The following is a 22,782-nucleotide window of genomic DNA, read 5'->3' as shown; positions in this document are numbered from 1 at the left end:
TACTCTTTTATTATGGAGCTGGAAATCCTAGTTCAACACAGAAGGGGAAATAGAAAAAGGCTGTTTGTGGAATGGATAGATGGATGATCTCTTTAGGGATCTATATGCAAGAATTGTCAGTCTTTTGCTTTGGAAAGAGGGAAGTGTTTTGTGGAAGTTGGGTGGTGAAGACATGATGCCAACATGGAGAGGATGAGATTGAATTTTTCCTCTCCTTGCCTTTAGGGTGGGTTTTGAGCCTCAAAGGAGAGAGAGGTGAAGGCTGGAGGAATTATAATCATGAAAGACTCAGTGAGACATCAGATACAAGCAGTGTTTCTTTAGGGCCCATCAGAGCATTTATACCATAGATTTGGTAAGACGATCATCACAATCCTGTCTCTTTCTCCTCCCCTAGCCACATAGCCGGTGTGTTGTCACCTTATGACTCAGGAGGCCACTGGTGTTGGACTCTTGAGCATTCCATACGGTGCTCCCACAGAAGGCCCCGGAGCAGAGGCAATGGAAGGGTACCTAGATGAAGAAGCCAGAGCAGAGGGACACAAAGAGGAAATTGGTTATAAGAAAATGAAAGACCTCAAACAAGAGTCTCAGAAATATAGGGGGGAATTCTGAGGTTGAGAAGGAGGTGGGAAGGGGCTTAATTTCTGCATGAGCAAATATAGATTCAGAATCCTAGTAATTTGGCATAAATATTAATATGATTTTATTATGGAGCTGGAAATCCTAGTTGAACCCAGAACGGGAAATAGAAAAAGGCTGTTTTGTGGAATGGATAGACTGATGATCTCTTTAGGCTATATGCTCATAGCCTGGCATAGTCCCTTCCAGCGATTTCCCTTACAACTGTCATAGGTGATACTTTTTTTTTTTTTTTTCAGCCACTGGTTATGCTCAGAGGTAGCCAAATATACAAATTGGGTGCCACCACCATTGGGTGGATTAAACAACACACATTTATCATCTCATAGTTCTGGAAGCTACAAGGCCAAGATGAAGTGTGGGTAGGATTGCTTTTTCTGAGGGCTATGAAGGAGAATCCATTCCATGCGTCTCCCTAACTTCTGGTGGTTTGCTGAAAATCTTTGATATTTTTTGGTTTGTAGATCTCTGCTCTTATTTTCACATGATGTTCTCCCTGTGTGTCTTTGTTCAGATTTCTCCTTTTTATAAGAATATCAGTCATTGGAGAGGGACTCACACTTTACTCCAGTATGACCTCATCTTAACCAAATGTATATACAACAACTCTGTTTCCAAATTAGGACTTGAACATAAGAATTTTAGGGAAGACACAATTTCAATCCAAAGTAGTTGGACATGTTTAAAACGTATATAGATGAATCAGAATTCTTGGTTTGAGAATCTGAGGCTGGTGGTGGGGGTGACAGAGTGCTTTCTTTGAAGAAGAAATGCTCTTGGATAATTAAGTTACTGGTTATTCCTTTGCCCTGTCTAGTGGTGAGGAGAGAGAGTGATCATGAATTGAACAGATGCTATTCCCTAGTTATAACCATCATATTTTTTCAAACCCAAATGAGAGCACACAGTATAACACACAGGCTGGCAATTGATAAAATGTATAAAATTGGGGCCAATTTGAATTTATGGATACAAGTTTGTGGTAATATATTCAGGGGAAGGGATTGGATATAAAATATATGATTCCAGGTACGATAGGTGGCCACCCCCAAATATCCACACTTTAATTCCTGGGATTTGTGAATATGTCATATTTTATGACACAAGGAATTTTCCAGATATAATTAGGAGTAGAGACCTTAAACACGATTATCTTGGATTATTCAAGTGGGCCCAATTAGGCAGAGAACTTTCTCTGGCTGGAGGTGGTAGAGATGAACCGGAGAATAAGATCAGAAAGATTCAGAATATGAGAAGGAAGCAACCCGCTATAGCTGACTGTAGACACTGAGAATAACCCCTGGTTTACAGACAGCAAGGACATAGGAACTCAGTCATACAACCACAAGGAACTAGAAACTATCAATGACTTAAATGAACTTGGAAGTGGATTTTTCCTAAAACTTCCTAGAACTCAGCTAGCTGACACTTTAACTTTGCTCTTGTGAAACCAGAACCAGTGGAGCCAACCCAGCCTTCTGACCTACAGAACTGTGATGTAATAAGTTTGTGTTGTTTTATACTCCTGAATTCATGGTAACTCATTATAGCAGTAACAGAAAATGAATACAGTAGGTGTCAGTTGGTTTCTCTTTTAAAATCAACAGGGCGCCTGGGTGGCTCAGTTGGTTGAATGTCTGACTTCAGCTCAGGTCATGATCTTACAGTTTGTGAGTTCGAGCCCCACGTCGGGCTCTGTGCTGACAGCTCAGAGCCTGGAGCTTGCTTCAGATTCTGTGTCTCCCTCTCTCTCTCCCCCACCCCTGCTCATGCTCTCTCTCACTCTCAAAAATGAATAAATGTTAAAAAAAAATTTAAATCAAGGTAATATTGGCTTTAGTCTCCCCTTCCAGTGTCCTCACCAACATTTCTGCAAAGCTTCGGGTCATGTATGATGATGTATACACTCATGAACTTCTCTGGCACCCAGCTTCTTTTTCTACTGGAGAGTCCTGTAAAGCACATGTGCAGCTGAGTTTGGCTTGCCCTGGCCTGCTGGAAAATGAGCGACCTGAGATGCAATCCAAGTTGTCCTAGATGAGGCAGCCAAAGTTATTCTAGGTCAGCTGACAGCCAGCTCATCTTCAGTTAACTTGTGAGCAAACCTAAGGAAAATTACAACTGAACTGCCTGATCACATTTGTGCAAGCAGTAAACTCTCATTGTAGGTCACCAACGTTTTGTGATTATTTGTTACAAATTACTTCTGTCTTATTAGATTACTCACATTGACCTGTTATTAGATAACTCACAGTAAGAGAACTTTTGCTACCTTATTAGTGCCAGCCTTTCCACTCTTACAGCTCTTTCTCATGCCTTAGCCCCACAATTTCTAGCCTATTTTAGCATTCTTTTTCTCTGTGTTTTCTATATCTCCCACTTATTCCTATTGATATTAATTTCCTAGTTTTTAAATAATAGCTTCTTTCAATGACCTGTTTATCAAAAGCAACTCTTTGTGCAGTAGTCCTGGGGAATTAGAGAAGAGGACTCATCCATAAAAAGTGAATCATAGCAGAAGGTTAATTCTGAAGATGTCTTGAGTGATGTCCCTAGGAGTTGGGATGACCAGAGAGAATGGTCAAGGTACCAGAACAGTTCCCCAAAAAGGAGAAGTAATGTCTTTGGTCATGATTTCTTAGATTAGAGAATATCATTCAGGTTCAACTGTATTCAAGGGACATACATCTGTCCTTCTGACATCCAGTCCCAAACTACCTTGTAATGTTATTTAAATATATATGTCACAGATGATTGTTAATGCTTTGAGTGTAGACTTTGTTTTCTGTATCTTTTTGAAACCATGATGTTTCTTACTGAGCCCTGCATATAGTGGGTAAATCAGTGTGTATTAATAATGATGATGAAGAAAAACAAGAGGCTGAAGGAAGAAGAGAGATAACGTGAAGAATATCTCTAATTAGTTTCTGTTTCTCTTAATTATTTATCTTAATCTGTGAAGATACAATATGGATTTAAAAAGGAATACCTTCAAATAAAATTTATTTAAAAAATCATTCTCAGATTCTTAGTGTGGAATGTACAAATCAAATGAAGAGTAGATTGCAAACTGGGACTTTGAAACCATTGAAGTCAAGAAGTAGGAATCCAATAGCCACTCACTGATTATTAAGTCAATGAAGATTGTAATTCATTGAAAAAAGTACTAGCTCCATATGCCTAAGACATAAAGCTTGCTGGAAGGCAGCTATTGATGTGAAAAATCACTGCTTAATGTTAAATTTGCTTTTAATAACTCCTTGGCAGAATCTTACTCGCAATTATAACACAAAGCAAAGTACATTGCAACATGTGTGAAAATATCAAGTCTGAAACTTATTTTATTTAGAACATTCATCCTTTGCCTTACATTTGGAATTTCCACTGATTCCTACATTCATTTATATAACTTCCTCAGAGTATTAATAAAGATTAGCTGTAGAGTCAGAGAATCTTACTTTTAAAAATAGCCTTTAGGGGCGCCTGGGTGGCGCAGTCGGTTAAGCGTCCGACTTCAGCCAGGTCACAATCTCGCGGTCCGTGAGTTCGAGCCCCGCGTCGGGCTCTGGGCTGATGGCTCAGAGCCTGGAGCCTGTTTCCGATTCTGTGCCTCCCTCTCTTTCTGCCCCTCCCCTGTTCATGCTCTGTCTCTCTCTGTCCCAAAAATAAATAAACGTTGAAAAAAAAATTAAAAAAAAATAGCCTTTATTATTTTTCTTAATACAAAAGAAACAGATAGTAGCAATACACATGACTGTTTTAAATTCCTAACATGTACACATGGAAGCTTGACATTTGTCATTTTTAAATAATTAGCATAACACTCTGACCTTAATATAATGGCCTTTGAAACTATAAAACAGTAACATTTGGTTGAGTGTCCAGATAGCTGTTGAAGAGTATATCTCGGCCTAAAGATAGAGGAAAGGGATGTACTGTTACCTTTAAAGTCTCAATCTTAACATCCTAAATCCTCATGCTCATGTATCATTCTTGTGATACCAAGTATAGAAGACTCACTATGGCTACAAATTGGTTGCTACTCTTCCAATTGAGAGGTAGAGTCCAATGCCTCTATTCTAGAATCCAAACTGGCTTTAGTTACTTGCTTAACTGCAAGTAAAACATGGTGGAAAACAATTTCTAGGACTTTTAAGGCTAGGTCCTAAGAAGTTTTGCAAGTTTTACTGGGGCCTATGAGAACACTGTATGCAAGCTATGAGCTGCCGCATAAGAAATATGCCTAACCTGAGCCTGCCATGATGGAGAAATGCTTCAAATGGCAGTCCTCAAGAGCCCCAGTTTCCAGCCATAGCCTTCTGGATGCAGACAGGAGAGTGAAGCTATCTTGAACTGTTCATAGCAGTCTGTTGGCCAGTTGACCACCACTAAGTAGCTTCAGTCAGTGCAGTGAGGAACAGAAGAATCACCAGCCAAAGTCAGCATGAATTCTTGGTCCATAAAATTGACAGCTGTGTCAGGATGGTCTTTTTCTTTTTTTTTTGAATCACCAAGTTTTGGGAAAGTGTGTTAGTTATCTATGCCTGAATAGCAAATCACACCCATACTTAGTGACTTAAAACAGTAACAACCATCATCTTTCAGTGTTTGTGTGGGTACGGAAGTCAGACAAGACAGGAGGGCAGGGTTATCTTCATGTCACAATGTCTGAACTGGGAGTACTTGAAAGCTGGGGGTGACTTGATGGCTGAGGTCTTGAGTCACATGGAGACATCTCTCCTTTGATTTATGGTTGTAGATTCTGGCTGTTAGCTAGGACCTCAGCTGGACTGTTGGCTGGAATATCACATGGCTTTGTGGCCTCTCCATATGGTCTCTTCGCATGGCCTAGTTTGGGCTTCCTCAGAACTTGGCTCTAGGTTCTAAGAGAAGTGAATGCTCTATTGCTTCTTATGACCTAGTCTTGGAAGTCACATATGTTCTTTCCAATGTAGTCATAAACCACCTAGATTTAGGGAAGGGAAAATAAATTTCAGGTGACCAAGTCTTCCCTGAGACTGAAGGGTTTCCTGGGACACAGGACTTTCAGTGTTAAAACCAGAAACGTTCTAGGCAAACCAGGACGAGTTGGTCACTCTACTAATCCCCATGTTCTGAAGGTGTGTCAGAGTCAGACTGTATTTAGAGCATGTTGGATGGGAGATAGTATTGGGACCATCTTTGAATAAATTCCCCCCCAGGTGTTTTCTTTATGCACGAATGTATAACTGGAATACCAACTAATGGTGCAAGGGCAACAAGCAATTCATAGGAATGTAGATTCTGTGAGAAAAGAGACTTGTTGTTCTTGTTATTCATTACCGAGTCTCAGGACCTAGAGTAGTGGCTGGTGCATAGTTAATGTTAATAAATATGTATGAAATGACTGAATAAATAAACAGCAAGTCTTACAACATCCCATTCCGTAAAATCCTGCCAATACCTGACTTCACCACACTTTTTTGCTTACTAATAACCAGAGGAGAAATTGCTTTCAGTGTCTGTTTAAAATAAAATGGCAGCCTTCCAGGGCAGCAGAAACTAGAAAACTAATCAAAACCAATAAACCTTAGAGAATATCACTTCATCCTCATGAGACAAGCCTTAGTATTCTCTTTCTTACGTGCACTTCACAGGCAGAATCTTAGATGACTGTAGCAAGGACAAGAAGAGGGTCCTTATATTTGCCTAATACTTAGGGTGTTCCTGTTATGACAGGGTCCTTTTGGTTAAAAGTTATACTCTCCAAGTAAGTGGTGGTTGGGAATACTGCTTCTGGTTTATAAAACCCATAAAGAGAAGAGACAATAGGATAAATTATAAAACCATAACCTAAGGCTTTTATAGAGAAATAAAAGTTAGGAAAAGTTAGCAGAGGAAGTCCATGCTTTAAATCAGATCCTTTAAAGACAAGATATAAGCCACTGTAGAAAATAAAAGGGAATAGAATCATTGGGAGGCCATGTTGGCAGCTGGCTGTACTCTGTATTTATTTCCTCATATTTCATATTAGGGAATTTATTGTCCAAAGTTGAAATATGGAGTTACAGTATTTAACAACTCCAAATTCTTTTTATCTTATTTAAAAAATTTTTTTTTAAGTTTATTTATTTTTGACAGAGACAGAGTGCAAGCGTGAGCTGGGGAGGGGCAGAGAGAGAGAGAGAGGGAGACACAGAATCCGAAGCAGGTTCCAGCCTCCAAGCTGTCAGCACAGAGCCTGACGTGGGGCTCAAACTCACGAACTGTGAGATCATGACCTGGGCTGAAGTCAGACACTTAACCAGCTGAGCCACCCAGGTGCCCCAACAACTCCAAATTCTTGATAGTTTTTAAATAGCACATTTCTGACAGGAAGACATTGACAAGTCCTCTTTTGGGAAAAAAATGAAAATGAGATGGGATAATAAGATCAAGATAGAGAATGGAGAAGCTCAAAGGTCAGACCAAAGGAATTTTTTTTCCATATGCAAGAGAGTGACTTTTCTCTATTTTTACCTTAACATGTCAGTGCTTTTGTAATGTTTCTGTTTCTCCGTAATTCTGTGAGTTTCTTAATCCTGAAGTTTGTAAAATAGACTTTATTATAAAGGTATAAAAGCCTACTTCCCTTTAGTATTTTTCACATTGTGGCCCAAATCTCACAAAATGTAAAATAGACTTTATAAAGGTATAAAAAGCCTACTTCCCTCTGGTATTTTCCCATTGTGGCACAAATCTCATAAAATGAGAGATTAGATATTAAACTATATTTCCAAAATAAAATAAAATTAATTTCCATAGAGAAATTCTATGATTAAATATAGCATCATTCCATACAAGCTATAAACTTTATTAAGATAATTTGTTATAATATTGAATAATTCTGGTGTAAATTATTGGCAAACGACAGAAAAAATTCTAATGTAATTGTCAAAATGAATTAAAGCCATTTGAAAATAAATCTCTTTAATAGTTTCATGCTATTTTAAAACTATTGAAAGTTTGGAGTTGTTATAATTTAATCTCATGTTTCAACTTTGGACAACATTAATTGTCATAAAAGTTGAAGAAATGAGCACATGGTGTTGCCAGCTGCCAAGATGGCTTCCAATGATTCTCACCTTGTGACATTCACACCCTTGTGGAGGTCCCTTCCTCACTGATTAGGGCTGACCTGTGTGACCCACTGAAACTGTGTGAGATAATAAATGTGTGCAGCTAAGTTTTCAGGTTTTGTTACATAGCAATAATTGATTCACACACCTACACTAATTCCCACTTTCTCATTTGCTCCAAAATATTTGTTACTCATTCTGATTTTAATATTTGATATTAATATTTGGTATTAATTGTGATATCACCAGGATTTATAATATTATATTTCTTTTTTGTCAAAAAATTTTTAAAATGTGTTTTTATTTAGTTTTGTGAGACAGAGAGAGACAGAATGGGAGCAGGGGAGGAGCAGAGGGAGACACAGAATCCAAAGCAGGCTCCAGGTTCTGAGCTGTCAGCACAGAACCCGATGTGGGGCTCAAACTCACAAACCCTGAGATCATGACCTGAGCCAAAGTCGAGGACTTAACCAACTGAGCAACCCAGGTGCCCCTATAATATTACACTTCAGTTTGTGACCATAATATCCAATTTTTTAGCCTTACCTCTTTATTTCTATAGAAGTATAAAAATTTCAGACCTTGTGAACAGTCCTTTTTAATATGGGTTTTTCCCTTCTGAGTACTTAAGTTTTGAACTGTATTTAGTTGGCTGGATTTCAAGTAGTTTTTTTTTAAATTGTTTACATGTATTTTACTCCCAGCTGTACACTAGTTGAAAGCCAGTCTAATATTTTCTAACTTGCTTATGAATTACTTTTTCATTTGGCTATCCTTACTTTCTTTTATTGTGTGCATGAAATTTAGTAATTTCACCAGATACAGACAGTGGTAATCATTATCAGTTTTTTCTCCGTTTCTTTTATTCTATGCATACATATTTCTTTGTTCCATATTTTCAGTTTGCTGTTCAGGAGTTCAGAGATACCAAATCAATGTATGTGCAAAGCTATAAACTCAAAGCAGGGCCTCCAGAATCAGACTGGTGGGTTCAAATCATAGATTCACACATCTACACTAATTCCCACTTTCTCATTTGCTTCCAAATATAGATTGGTCATCAAATCATAGATTGGTCATTTAATAGCTTGAAGACCTCGTATATGTATATATTTTAACCTTTTTTTCTTTGTGCTTATCAGTTTTCTAATCTAAACATGAAGATACTAATATTACCTATCTTTTGAAGATTTTATAAAGGTTAAATAATTAACACATGTTAGATATAAGAAGCATACGCAAGGGTTTCCTTGTGTTTACTCTCATGTTCATGTAGCATCATTAAGTATCTGTAAGTTCTTTGTTTCATCAAACTTGGGATGTTTTCAGCCCTTACTAATGCAAATAATTTTTCAATTCCATTCTCTCTTCTCCTTCTGGGATTCCCATTACATATATTTTAGATGATTTGATATTTAACAAGTCTCTGACTGTTCTGTTTTTACAATATCATTTATTTCTGTTTTTCATATTTGATAATTACTATTGACCTATATTCAAGTTTGTTTACTTGTTCCTGTTATCTTTTTCTTCTAGGCTTAGGTTGTTAAATTCATTCTGTGAAATTTTTAGTTCAGCTATTGTAGATTTCAGTTCCAAAGTTCTCGTTTTGTTTGTTTTAACTTCTGTGTCTCTGCTGAGATTTCTTATCATTTTATTCATTATGAGCATATTTTGTTTTACTTCATTCAGAATAGTTCCAGAAGTTTTCCTCCGAGTTTTAATATCTGTTTCATCTCAGGATTGATCTCGTTTGATTTTTTTGGTTGTTGTTGAAATGTCTTCCGCTTTGTGCGTGTGGTTTTCTAAGTTATTTTTTGGTGTGTTAAGCATACCAAAAATTGGATTCCAGGTACTTATGACTATGAAATTGTGGAGATTTTAGATTCTGTTATTTTTCTCCAATGAGTGTTGTTTCTTTGTTTTATTGGGCTATTATTTTGGCTAAAATTCACATGTACACTCTGTTTCTTTGATGGAAACTCTTGTGCCAGTTCCATTTTCTTTTCTTTTCTTTTTTCCTTTTTCTTTCTTTCTTTCTTTTGCTTTTGTTAATCTGCTTTGATTCTGTGCCACAAATACATGTTTCAGGAGCCAGTGAAAGATATGGGTAGATAGCACTTAGGATTCAATCTCCAAATGGCTCTTTCCCTTCAGGAGTTTTCCTACATTCTTTAGCATCCATGGTATACATGACTTTACTTTTATTGTTCCCTTGGTCAGAAAGACTGTAATCTTTCCACTGGCACCTATCCTGTGTGTGAGATGCGAATACCACATAACCTCTTGTTAACAACCATGAAAATGGGAATTGTCTTGGCATAGCTCCTCTGTTCACTTGCGGGTGTTTACACAGTGCAGAACTGTCCACAGTTCACCAGTGCCTTCAGGTAATTGCTTTTTGTATTATGTCTGGATTTTACAGTTATTTTCTGTGTGTGGAGTGGGGGAACTGTCTGGTATAGTATTTATTCTGTTCATACTAGAATCAGAAATCCCTCCCTTATTTCTAAAAAAAAAAAATGTGTTCCTTTCTTTTAACTGTGCTTTGAGACAAAGTAATAGTAAGTAGGTGCTTTTTTATTCCACCAGCTCTAACTAAAATGTCTTCCAATTTTAATCAAGGACTGAAACTTATCTAGTTTTACAGTTCTTCCTCTCTCTTTGTAAATCTCTTTAAAGCAAACTAAGCGTTAAGAGACAAGGTTGTTTTTGTTGAACCTGTATTTAAAAGCATAGTCTTTCTACTATCATATGTTTCAAAGCACATCTCCAAGAACAAGCGAGGACTTGTATAATTAGGCAGAACTGGGCTGCTTTTTAACTGGTAACATTGGGTGAGCTGCTTAATCATTGTGTACTTAAGTTTGTCTGTGTATTTGGACAAAAAATATCTACTCCAAAGGACAGTGTTGAGAATTGAATGAGTTGATGAATGTAAAGTCTCTAGAAGAGAGTAAGAAATAAGAAAATGTTTTTTTCCTGTTGAACTCCTCATTTCATATTCTGCTGATTCCTAAATCATATCTAGACTCTCTTAATTACTTGTAATCTATCCCTTCTTTTTTATAATCTATACTCTCTATAGTTATTTGCAATTTAGCTTATACTTCCCATTATGTTTAAACTTCCCTGGGGGGCAGCTTTTGCTTATTTGTGTGTCTCCATAGTGCATACACTAGAAATATTCTATTCTATGAGTATTTGCGGAATTGAATTTGTTTTCTTGAGTTGCCATTTCATCAATGTTATAGAAGCTTCCTCATAAGATATTGTAAAACTCAATATATGTTCTTAAAATGCATGAAAAACTCTTAGTTTCATTGACTTTTTCGTTCCTTTGATCCTTTTTTGGTATTTGAAAATAAATGTAAAGTTTTGACTTAAACCTTTGAGATTCGGAAAGCACACACAAATCAGTTTTATCCTGAATTCATGGCAGCTGTCTCCATCTTAACTTCAATGGTGGGAGGCTTATAATCAAGGACTAAAAATGTCAGCAGAGCACCTCTTTTTCTTTAATCAAATAGTTTTAATGATTGACTAGGTGGCATGACTATGAATTCGTACTTTTTTTATTCCACAGATATACTTAAATTTATGCATGTGTAGAAATGTTGTTTTTCTCTGCTTCACTGTATGGTAGCTTTTTTTTTTTTTTTTGTCTACCTAGTACAAAGCATGCTGTATTCGCATATGATTCAAGTGGGCAAATGATCTCAGCAATGCCAAAATGATTCTTTATCCTAACAGTATGAATCTCTAGTGGATATACATGAGGACAGAAACCATTAAAACAGAGTAATTTATGGCAGAGTGACTCTATAGACTATCAACACCTTCTATTATGTCTCTTTTTTCCTCTTGAAGTTTTATTGTTGAGCTGTACCTATGGGGCACGGCCCCATGCTTCTACCCATAGAAACATGGCCTTCTATGAGTAAATGCTCTGAAAACATGTGACTAAGCACATAATGTGGATTTCTGAAAACTGAAGGAGGAAAAATCTGCTTGCTTCTGAAGGAATCAATTTGTGGTTTCTATTAATAAGCATTAATTATCTATTTTGTAATTATCTATTTTGTTTCTCTACAGCTATTCTCTCCTTAGAACATTCATAGATTCCTAAGGGGTGCCTGGGTGGCTCAGTCACTTAAGCATCCAGCTTTTGACTTTGGCTTAGGTCACGATGTCACACTTCGTGTGTTTGAGCCCTACATTGGGCTCTGTGTTGGCAGTGTGGAGCCTGCTTGGGATTCTCTTTCTCTCCTCTTTCTGCCGCTTCCCTGTTTGTGTGCTCTCTCCTTCTCTCAAAATAAAAAATAAAACAATAATAAAAAAAGAACATTCATAGATTCCCAACAGCCTCTAATGCAAAGGTCTGCCACTCTTCTTTCCTCCTTTCAGTTGTCTCTCCTGGATCTGTAATGCCTCTAATTGTAGTTGATGTGCAAATTATGGACTCCTCTGAACTCGTATTCAATATGTTCCCACTGTCAGGTGCTGAAAATTTTATACCTTATGAGATGTTTAGTTGCTGGAGCCTCTTCATACATCAATTCTTGGTATATTTTCATACACTAATTCCTAGCTTCTCAAAGAAGCTTACAAAATGAGTTTTAGGAAACCTTCCAGTATCAGGGCTCAGAGCTTACAGGCAAATACTGATGCAAATAGACTTGAGAGAGTTCAACTATTAAGGTCCCTTTAGAACATATTAGTAGCTGCCAAAATGTTTTTGGTGACATGTAGTTTAGCTATTTCCCTACAACCTCATTACTAGATTACAATAAATGCAAATCCCAAACTAAATTATTAGATAAACACAGATTGCCAAGGGTGAATAAAACTATATGTACCTCTTCTGAAAGTTTGATAAAGTTCCAGCCTCAGTCTTTTTAGGTGCCTTAAAGACCATTTTAATAAAACAGTTACTTGAAACTATTGCAACAGTATTCTGAAGGCAGGATTTGGTTCATTCTATATCTGGCATCAGAAAAGCAGAATTCTCCACTCCAGAGTAAGGATTTCAGAACAATTAAAAACTAGCCCTCAAGCTCTGTGCTGAAAGATGAAGGTAATAGGGCTTCCTAGATTATTATACTTTTCATGCAAGGGTGAGGCTGTCTCTAAAACTTTGTATCTTAAAAACATGTCTTGGGGCGCCTGGGTGGCTCAGTCGGTTGAGCGTCCGACTTCGGCTCAGGTCACGATCTCGCGGTCCGTGAGTTCGAGCCCCGCGTCGGGCTCTGGGCTGATGGCTCAGATCCTGGAGCCTGCTTCCGATTCTGTGTCTCCCTCTCTCTAAGACCCTCCCCCGTTCATGCTCTGTCTCTCTCTGTCTCAAAAATAAAAAAACTTAAAAAAACAAACAAACAAACAAAAAAAAACACATGTCTTTATTATCAATAATATTACCTTGAAAACTCATTTTTAATATTCACACTGACACAGAAGAATTAATTTCACCGATGAAACCCCATTTTTAATATTCATTACTTTAATTAGTAAAACTCTAGTATTGGTCAGAAATAAAGGTAAGTGAAGTGCTCGGAGTAGCTGCATCTGAAGTGTGCACTTTCTGATATAATGTTAGGTGACCAATATGGAATGTGAATTTTCAATTAAGATAACTGAATGAACCTAGAGTACAACTTAAGCTAAAGAGCAGATACATAATACCATCCTATCTATGTTGAAGTATGTTAAAGGAAATTTCAGATGTGTATTTGTTATTCTGAAAATTTCAGAGATGATAAATGTTCCTGGTTTATAAAGTTCTGACTCAGAGATTCTAGGACTCAAGACTAGTATTAGTTAATCTAAGCCATATTGAGATTTAAGTCTAATTTTATATCATAGTTAGGAAGCAAAACGACTTGGAGTGGTAGTTCCAGAATTTCTGAATCTGTTTGGAAGGAGAGGCTAGGAAAATTGTATTGAAGCTGTGTTTTTATAACAAGGCCATTATTTTTACTTGGATGTTATGTTTATTTGGATGGCTTTGAGTGTGAGATTATGAGGCACTTTGCTTTGATATTTTCACTGGGAAAACTTGAGAAATATAACTCTTTAAAAAGTTGAGGTGGGTATGGGTTGTTTTTTAATAATTCATGTACAATACATATAAAGCATTGATACTCAATTTAAACATTTTTGCATATTTGACTATTCTGAACTGTATAAGAAACAAGGTTATCTGGTGAGTGGGAAGCTTTATTGCAGAATTTTATTTATTTGAGCTCCACAAATGATGGTAAGATGGTATAAGTTCTTTTTTTTGTAACATTAAGCATTAGTGTGTACTTCCATGGGCCAAACATAATGGCAGGTCTAATAAGAAACATACTTATGGTCTAATAAAAGTGCTATTTTATATTCATATTTGTTTCTCCTAAGAAATTGGAAAATTGGAGTATAACACAATAATGAATATGTGTTGTCATCATATATATAATTTCATGGACTAATTACAGTTTTTTAATATGATTTTTGAAAGCTATATAAAAGGATACCTAACCACTATGAGACTTCACTTTTTTATTTATAAAACCATGATTCTTTGAAAGCAAATTATATTTGTAAATCATCTGGTGATGAAAGAATCTGTATAAAATTTATAATTTCTTCCTTAGACTGCAAATTACAGTGAAACATTTAAACATATGGTTGTCAATAAGGGTTTTTTTTTCCTTAAGTAAACACTCCTTCCCTAAAATCTTAGTCTTTTCCATTCTTTAGAAACTACAGTTATTTATTCTTTGTTCTTAAAAAGTAATTTACAAAGCTATTCTATATTTCAAAAAGGCTTAATGCTATCATGTGGTCCCTCAGGCTTAGATGAAGAATAGATTTGGGGATTACTAACATATGGAAGAGAGAGATCATTCTGAGAGAAAAAGAATAGGATAGAGGAGAGAGCCCTAAGGAAAACCAACATTAGGAAAAAGAAAGAATTTAGGGCAAGGAAAGTTTGAATATTATGATATCCTGGATGCTAAGGAAAAAGATGAAGGAATAACCAAGTGTATCAAACACTGTTTTACACCTTCTGGTTAGGCTGACCATCAAACAGATCATTAATTCCACTGTAGCTGTGAGAAATAAGTGAATGAATTAAGAAATAGTATTTTTACTTTAAGTCATCAAAGAATTGTGGGATCAGGTAAGTCTAAATAAATTCCAAAGAGAAATAAATCGTTCCTAGTTTTTCACAGGTCAGTGGCCATTTGCATCCTGGGGTAGTCTGGGAATCCTAGGCAGGTGCAATAGTAAGCTTATCATAGGCAAAGAAAAATTGTGAAGAAAAGGGGAAGACAGCCAAGTTGGGCTGACATGTTGGATTGGAATCTGAAAAAGCCTTAAGAGCTCTCCCTTCCCTCCCGCCACACCCCCGGTTTCCCCTTATTATACTGAGTAAATTCAATCTTGCCAAGAACTTAAAACTGCCTGGAGGGGCACCCGGGTGGCTCTGATGGTTAAGCAGTTAAACGTCCAACTCTTGATTTCTGCTCAGGTCATGATCTCCCTGAGTGTGAGATCGAGCCATGCCTCAGCTTTGCATTGAGTGTGGAGCCTGCCTGGGATTCTCTCTTTCTCTCTCTCTAAAAAAAACAAACAAAACAAAAAACAAAACAAGACAAAACAAACCCCAAAACAACCAACCAACCAAGAAAACCCTAAAAACCTGCCTGGAAGATAAACTTTATTAAAAAAAATACATTCAACATGCAGAATTTACTGAATTGGATTAACACCAGACTGAATTATTAATGAATTAGTGAATTAGTGAATTATTAGTGACTTGTTAATAGATATAATCAAAACTGAAGCACATGGAAAAAATAATAAAATATTACTAAACAGAAAAGCAAATATCAGAGAAGAAATATCAGATGGCCTGGTATGCATGTAACTGATGTCCCAGGAAAGGAGAAGGAGAATGGGGCAGGAAAAGAACAAAAATGAAAAGAGAGTAGTCAAAAAGTTTTCAAAATTGATTAAAGTTTCAGACCATAGAACTAAGAACCTCAGGAAACACCAAGCAAGATAAATACAAAGAAAATTTTATCTACTACGTCATAGTGAAACTATTCAAAGCCAAAGACAAGAAAAACCTTAAAAACAGTCTTAGATAAGAATAATAGATGGTTTACTAAATATATGGAAGCCAGAGACAATGGAATAACATCTTTTAAATGCTAAAAGGAAGTCACCACACACTTTTTACTTGATGAAAGCATTCACTATAATTAAGGTGAAATAAAAATGTTTTCAGATAAAATAAAGATTGTTCTGCACTAGCAGAAATAGCAGACATGCATGAACAATAGGTTAAAGAAGTTTTTTCAGGATGAAGAGAAGTAATCCCAGATGGAAGGTTGGATTTTCAGGAATAAAATGGAGGGCACAGGAAAGGGCAAATATGTGGATGAAAGAAAATATATTTAATTTTTTTTCTTTAAGAAACTATTTGCTGTTTAAAGAAAATACAATAAACTGGAACTTAAATAAAAATTTGAAAAAGGAAAAAAAAAGACTCCCACACACACACCCAAATAAAGGAAATACAATAACCATGCATTGTGAAAACTGAAATATGTAGACATAAAATATATACCAATACCACAATGGGAAGAAGGGCATATGTAAGTTTCTTACACTGTTTGTGAATTTGTATACTATTATTTTAGGGTACACTGTGATCAATTAAGGATGAATAAAACATGGTACACAATTAAAAGGCCATAGAGTAGGTAAAATGAAATACTAAAAAATGGGGTGCCTGGGTGGCTTAGTTGAGTGTCAGACTTCGGCTAAGGTCCTGCCTGATCTCATGGTTTGTGGGTTCCAGCCCTGTGTTGGTCTCTGTGCTGACAACTCAGAGCGTGGAGCCTGCTTCAGATTCTGTGTCTCCCTCTCTCTCACTCTGTCTGTCTCTCTCTCTCTCTCTCAAAAACAAATAAACATTAAAAAAAATTTTAATGAAATACTAAAAAATATTCAAATAATACACAAGAAGGTATGAATTGTAGTGCAAAGGAAAAGAGGATGGACAAACAGAAATCAGTCAGCAAGGTGAAAGACATAATCGTATCAATAATTACATAAATATTGGTAGCATAAAAATTCCACTGAAAATGCAGAAAACATCAGATTAGATTTGAAAATAAGATCCAAGAAAATAGCTTAGTGTTGGGTCTTGTTTAATGCACCATTCTGACATTCAGCCTTTAAAAATAAGGATACAAAGAGGTTGGAAATAGGGAGATTGAAAACCCACTTATAAAAAATAAATGTAGCTATGTAAGTAGTAGATAAAGTGGACTTCAAGTCAATGAGTACTACCAAGAATAAAGAAAAAAATGAGAGAGTTTATGTTATGAGTTTTAAAGACTTATTCTAAAGTTGCAGTAATTAAGACAGTGTAGCTTGGGAGTAAGCATAAGCAAACAGAGCAACAGAACAGGATAGAGTATGATGTAGACCTGTACCATACAGTCAACTAATAAGGTGCTAATATAATTTAATGGGGAAAGAAAAATTCTCATAGTAATTGGTGCTGGAGCAACGGAATATCCATGAAACCCCAAAATTTTCGTGCCTGCTTTATACCATACACAAAAATTAATTTGACACTTCATACATCCAAACATGAATGCTCAATCACTACACGAAAACATAAAGGGAAAAAAATTATGACTTGAGGGAAGGCATGAAATTTTTTAGATAGGACACAAACAGCACTAACCAAAAAGATTTTTAAAGCATGAATTGGATTTTAGCAAAATTTAATTTTTTTCATCAACAGACACCCTTAATTAAATAAATAAACCACAGACTTGGAGAAAATATTTGCAACATACACATCTAACAAAGTATTTATACATGGAGTAACTAAATAACTTATTTGTAATGAATAATATTTATAATAATACTTGTAGGATACTTGAATAATACTTGTAATGAATAAAAACAAACAACCTAATTAAATACATGATGTAGGTAAACCCGCATTTCACAACAGAGAATATTTGAACGGCCACTAAAAGTACAAAATGTGCTTAGATCATTCATCATATGGAAAATAAAAACTAAAAGCATAATGAGATACCTCTATGTATTTACAAGAATGGCTAAAATTAAAAGTAAAAGATTTACAAAACTAAGTGTTGGTGAGGACATCTCATACATTCCTAGGGATGTGTGAAATATTGCAACCATGTTGGATAATTTTTTTGGCAGTTTCTTAAAAAATTAAACATATACCAACCTGTGACTTGGCAAGTCTACTCCTAGATACATACCCCAAATAAATTAGTGCACATGTTCACAAAAAGATTTGTATAAAAATGTCTATAACAGTTTTGTTCTAATAGTGATAAAAAGGAAGCAACCCAAATGTTCACCAATAGGAATATATGTAAACAAGTTTGTAGTTTATTTGTACAATTGAACACTACTAAGTAATAAAAAGGAATAAACTACAAATCCACTCAAACACATGAATGAATCTTTAAAAATATTAGTTGAATCAAAGAAGCTAGGCATGGAAGAGTACATACTGAATGACTCCATTGATATGTAGTGTTAAAACAGACAAAACTAATCAATGGTGATAGAAGTCAGCCTTCAGGGAAGAGACGTTGATGGGAAAGAACATTCTGGTACGGTAGAAATGTTCTAAATATTGATTGGGATGGTTGTCATATAGGCAAATACAAAATCAAAAAAGTTATTAGTAGAGATACACTTAACTTACGATTTATGCATTTTTACTCTATTTTAGTTATTCCACTGAGAAAAACTCAAAATGCTGTGTAAGTTAAAATAAGATCATCATTGAAAAGTATCCACTGGAGAGAGGCTATTTACTTCCTTCTTTGAGGATTCTAAATGTAGAATCAGTTTAGAGTACATAGAGAGGAAGAAATGGAGACACTGAGTATGGTTAGTTCTTTGAAGAATACTGGCTGTTAAGAAAAGGAAGGTAGATTTGGTGTTAGCAGGAAGGAAATAAGTATGTTTATTTTGGGGGTCCAAGAGGAGAAAGATGGCTCATAGATCTGAAATTCTCTTTCATTTTATGTTATTATTTAAAAGCTAAAAAAATATGGGAATATCTAAGGCATTTTTTTAGAACAGTTTCAAATTTACAGAAAAATTGAGAAGATAGTACAGAGTCTCATATACCTAACCCCCTATCCCCACTCTCCTTTGTACACAATTTCCCTAATTGTTAACATCTTGCATTAGTATGGTACATTTGTTACAATTCAGGAACCCGATATTGATACATTGTTATTGGCTAAAACCCATAGTTTACATTTTGGTCCAGTCTTTGTGTTGTTTAGGGTTCTATGGCTTTTGAAAAATGTGTAATGTCCTATATTTATCATAACAATTTCATACAGAATAGTTTCACCATTCTAAAACTCCCTATGCATCACCTGTTCATCCCTCCTCCATCCCCTGAATCCCTGGCAACTAATGATCTTTTTACTTTCATCATACTTTTGTTTTTTCCAAAATGTCATGTAGTTGGAATGATATACCAGCTAGCCTTTACAGACTGTTTTTTCCCCCCTAGAAGTTCCTCGCTGTATATTTGCAGCGAATCTTTTCTCCTACTTCCTGCCTCAGGCAACCTTGTATCTGTTTCCTGACTGCATAGTATTGCCTCTTCTAAAAATTTTATAGTTTAATCGTACAATATGCAGACTTTGTAAGTGGCTTTGCTCAGTAGCATAATATCTGCATGGCATATATCAGTAGCTTGTTCCTTTTTTTTAATTGTTGTATTCCCTTATATGGATATAGCACAGTTTGTTTATCCTCTCACCTGTAAATGGATATTATAAATGTTTTGTTTCCACTTTTTAAAAAAAAATTTTTAACGTTTATTTATTTTTTGAGAGACGGACACATGAGCTGGGGAGGGGACAGAGAGAGACGGGGAGTCACAGATTCCAAAGCAGGCTCCAGGCTCAAAGCTGTCAGCACAGAGTCCGATGCAGGGCTCAAACTCATGAACCATGAGATCATGACCTGAGCAGAAGTCAGAGGCCTAACCAGCTGAGCCACCCAGGTGCCCCTTATTGTTTCCACTTTTAAGCTACTATGAATAATGATGATATGAACATTCACATAAAAGGCTTTATGTGAACATAAAGCACAGCAGTGGTCAATTTTATATTCCATGTGGACTTGAAAAGAATATATACTCTATAATTGTTGTATATAGTATTTTACACATAAATTAAGCTTGACTGTAATTAGAATCCATATGCTTTTGAAAAATCTTCTTGGCATATTAATTACAGAGAAAAGTGTTCAAATTACTCTGATTATTGCTCCTTTTAGTTGCATCCATGTTTGTTTATATATTTTGGTCCTGTGTTATTACTTGCAAATATGCTTTGTATTCTATGGTGACCTACTTCATCCCTAGTAAGGGTTTTAGCATTAAAGTCTAATTTGTTGACATTAACATGGCATTATTAATAAAGCAAAATTTAGCTATTATTTTCCTGACATATAGTTTATATATTTTTCTACTTTCAAACTGTATAATTATATCTTCAGTTTTTCTTTTAAATAGCATAAATTAATTGTTTTTTTCAAATTGTTTTTTCAAATTGGAAAGTCTTTGTCTTTTAACTGGATGATTTAGGCAATTTAGATTTATTGTCATTCCTAATGTATTTTAATTTATTCATGTTATTTTATTTTGTGTTTTCTATGCATACTGCTTTCTTCTCTGCTTTTCTCTTTTTTTTCTCATATTCATTTGGATTGATTTTAATATTTCCCTCTACTAATGTTTTTCTCTAGCCATTAGTCTGGAAATAATACACAATTTCTATCCTTTTGGTAGCTGACTTATAAATTTTATCATCCATAATTTACTTAACAAAATCTGAAGTTAATTAATATTTTTCCCTCCTTTTATACAATGTATAATGGAAAGCTTTAAATTTTCACCAATAAATCGTACAATTTTTAAAACAATTTTTCACTAAAAGTTTATTTCCTATTTTCATATATTTCTGTTTTCTTTTTTATATCAAAAGATATAATATTTTTCTATATTTACAAAATATTTAAATTTACCCATATATTATCACATTAAAAAAATCCATATTACTTCTTGTTTCTCAGAGTTTCCAATTGGAATCAATTTCCTTCTTCCTGAAGTATATTTTGCATAATTTTTCTGTGAGTGTTTAACGACCACATTTTAAGTTTTGTTGTTCAAAAATATGTTCACCCTTACATATATATATATATATATATATATTTATTTATTTAGTTATAGGAATATAATTTCATGTTTATAGTTATTACAGTTATTTTCAATGTCTCCTGAATTCTTTATTAAGAAGTCACTTTATTAAGAAGCCACTATATTTCCCTTTGATGGTAATTTGCCATTTTCATTAGCCTCTTAACATAATTTGTGGAGTTTTTTTTTTAATATCCAAGGGTTAATGTATTTATAAATATCCTTCTTGGGATAAATTATGCATCCTGAATCTATGGTGTGCTATACTTCTCTAGAAATACAACATTCTGACATATTGTTTCTACCTACTGCTTTCATCATTTTCTTTTGCTTTTTTTTCTGGAACTGCAATCAGATATTTTTTTAAAACTTCACATTTTAGGGGTGCCTGGCTGGCTTCAGATTTCAGGGCTGTAAGTTTGAGCCCCACATTGGGTGTAGAGAATACTTAAAATCTTAAAAAAACAAAACAAAACAAAACAAAACTTCACATTAATCCTCTTTGTCTCAACCTTTCTTTCATATTTGTTTCCATGTGTCCTTCTTCTGGATAATGCACAATTTCTTCTAATCTTCCAGTGCAATAACTCCAGTCAGCTGTGTTTAACACAACACATTGGTTTCTGTGTACAATCTTCTCAACTCTCACACTCTGATTCCCCTCTTACGTAGCAACCATTTTTGACTTTTCTTAAAACTATTTCTCCCATGCACTGGTCATGAGAACACAGAATGATGTGTGGAGATGCTGAGTTACTGTATTGTACACCTGAAACTAATATAACACTGTATGTTAACTAACTGGAATTAAAATAAAAACAAGGAAAAAGCAAACAAAAAAGCAGCAAGAACCAAACGAAAAGGGATTACAGTGAAAAAAAACCCAATTATTTCTCCTAGTCTTTACACATCTGTGTATTTCCAAATACAAGACCTGTGTTGTACCCTTTGATTTATTAATTTTAACCACTATTGATTTACTTTCTATTATTTTAGATAATGTTATAATGATTCCATACACCATTTCCTCTTCCTCTTCTCTCATATCTTTTTAATAAAATTAAGTTACAATTTTGTTTAAATCAATATTTACTATTTGTTATGTCTATAATTCACAATTTAAAATGTAGTTTGCTTCCTTTCTTATCTTTAGTTTTAACTAAACCCAGTAACTGATAGGTTTTCATTTACTTATTTTTTTGTATTTATTACTTTTTTCCTTCTTGATTTCTTCTTTAAAAATTTTTTTTAGTTTATTTATTTATTTTGAGGTACAGAGAGAATGAACAAGGCAGGGGGTGTGGCAGAGAGAGAGGGAGAAACAGAGTCCCAAGCAGGCTCTGCACTGTCAGCATGGAGCCCCGTGTGGGGCTTGAACTCAGGAACCTTAAGATCATGACCCAAGCCAAAACCAAGTGTCAGATGCTTAACCAACTGAGTTACCTATGTGCCCCTCCCTCTTGATTACAAATAATCTTTCTGTATATATTTTTAAAATTTTAATGTTTGTTGTTGAGAGAGAGAGCAAGAGCACAAGCAGGGGAGGGCAGAGAGAGAGGGAGACAGAGGATTGGAAGGAGGCTCCGTGATGACAGCAGAAAACCTGTTGTGGGGCTCAAACTCACAAACCATGAGATCATGACCTGAGCTGAAGTCAGACACTTAACTGACTAAGCCACTCAGGCATGCCAAAAGGGTATTTATATTTAATATTTTGGTGGATGTTGCCAAATTCCCCTGTAAATGTATCAATTTACA

Source organism: Herpailurus yagouaroundi, unplaced genomic scaffold, assembly GCF_014898765.1.
Source record: "Herpailurus yagouaroundi ecotype Mexico unplaced genomic scaffold, PumYag 28, whole genome shotgun sequence".
In the NCBI taxonomy this organism is placed as follows: Eukaryota; Metazoa; Chordata; class Mammalia; order Carnivora; family Felidae; genus Herpailurus; species Herpailurus yagouaroundi.
The sequence above is the reverse complement of the archived record's forward strand: the minus strand, read 5'-3'. Positions refer to the sequence as shown.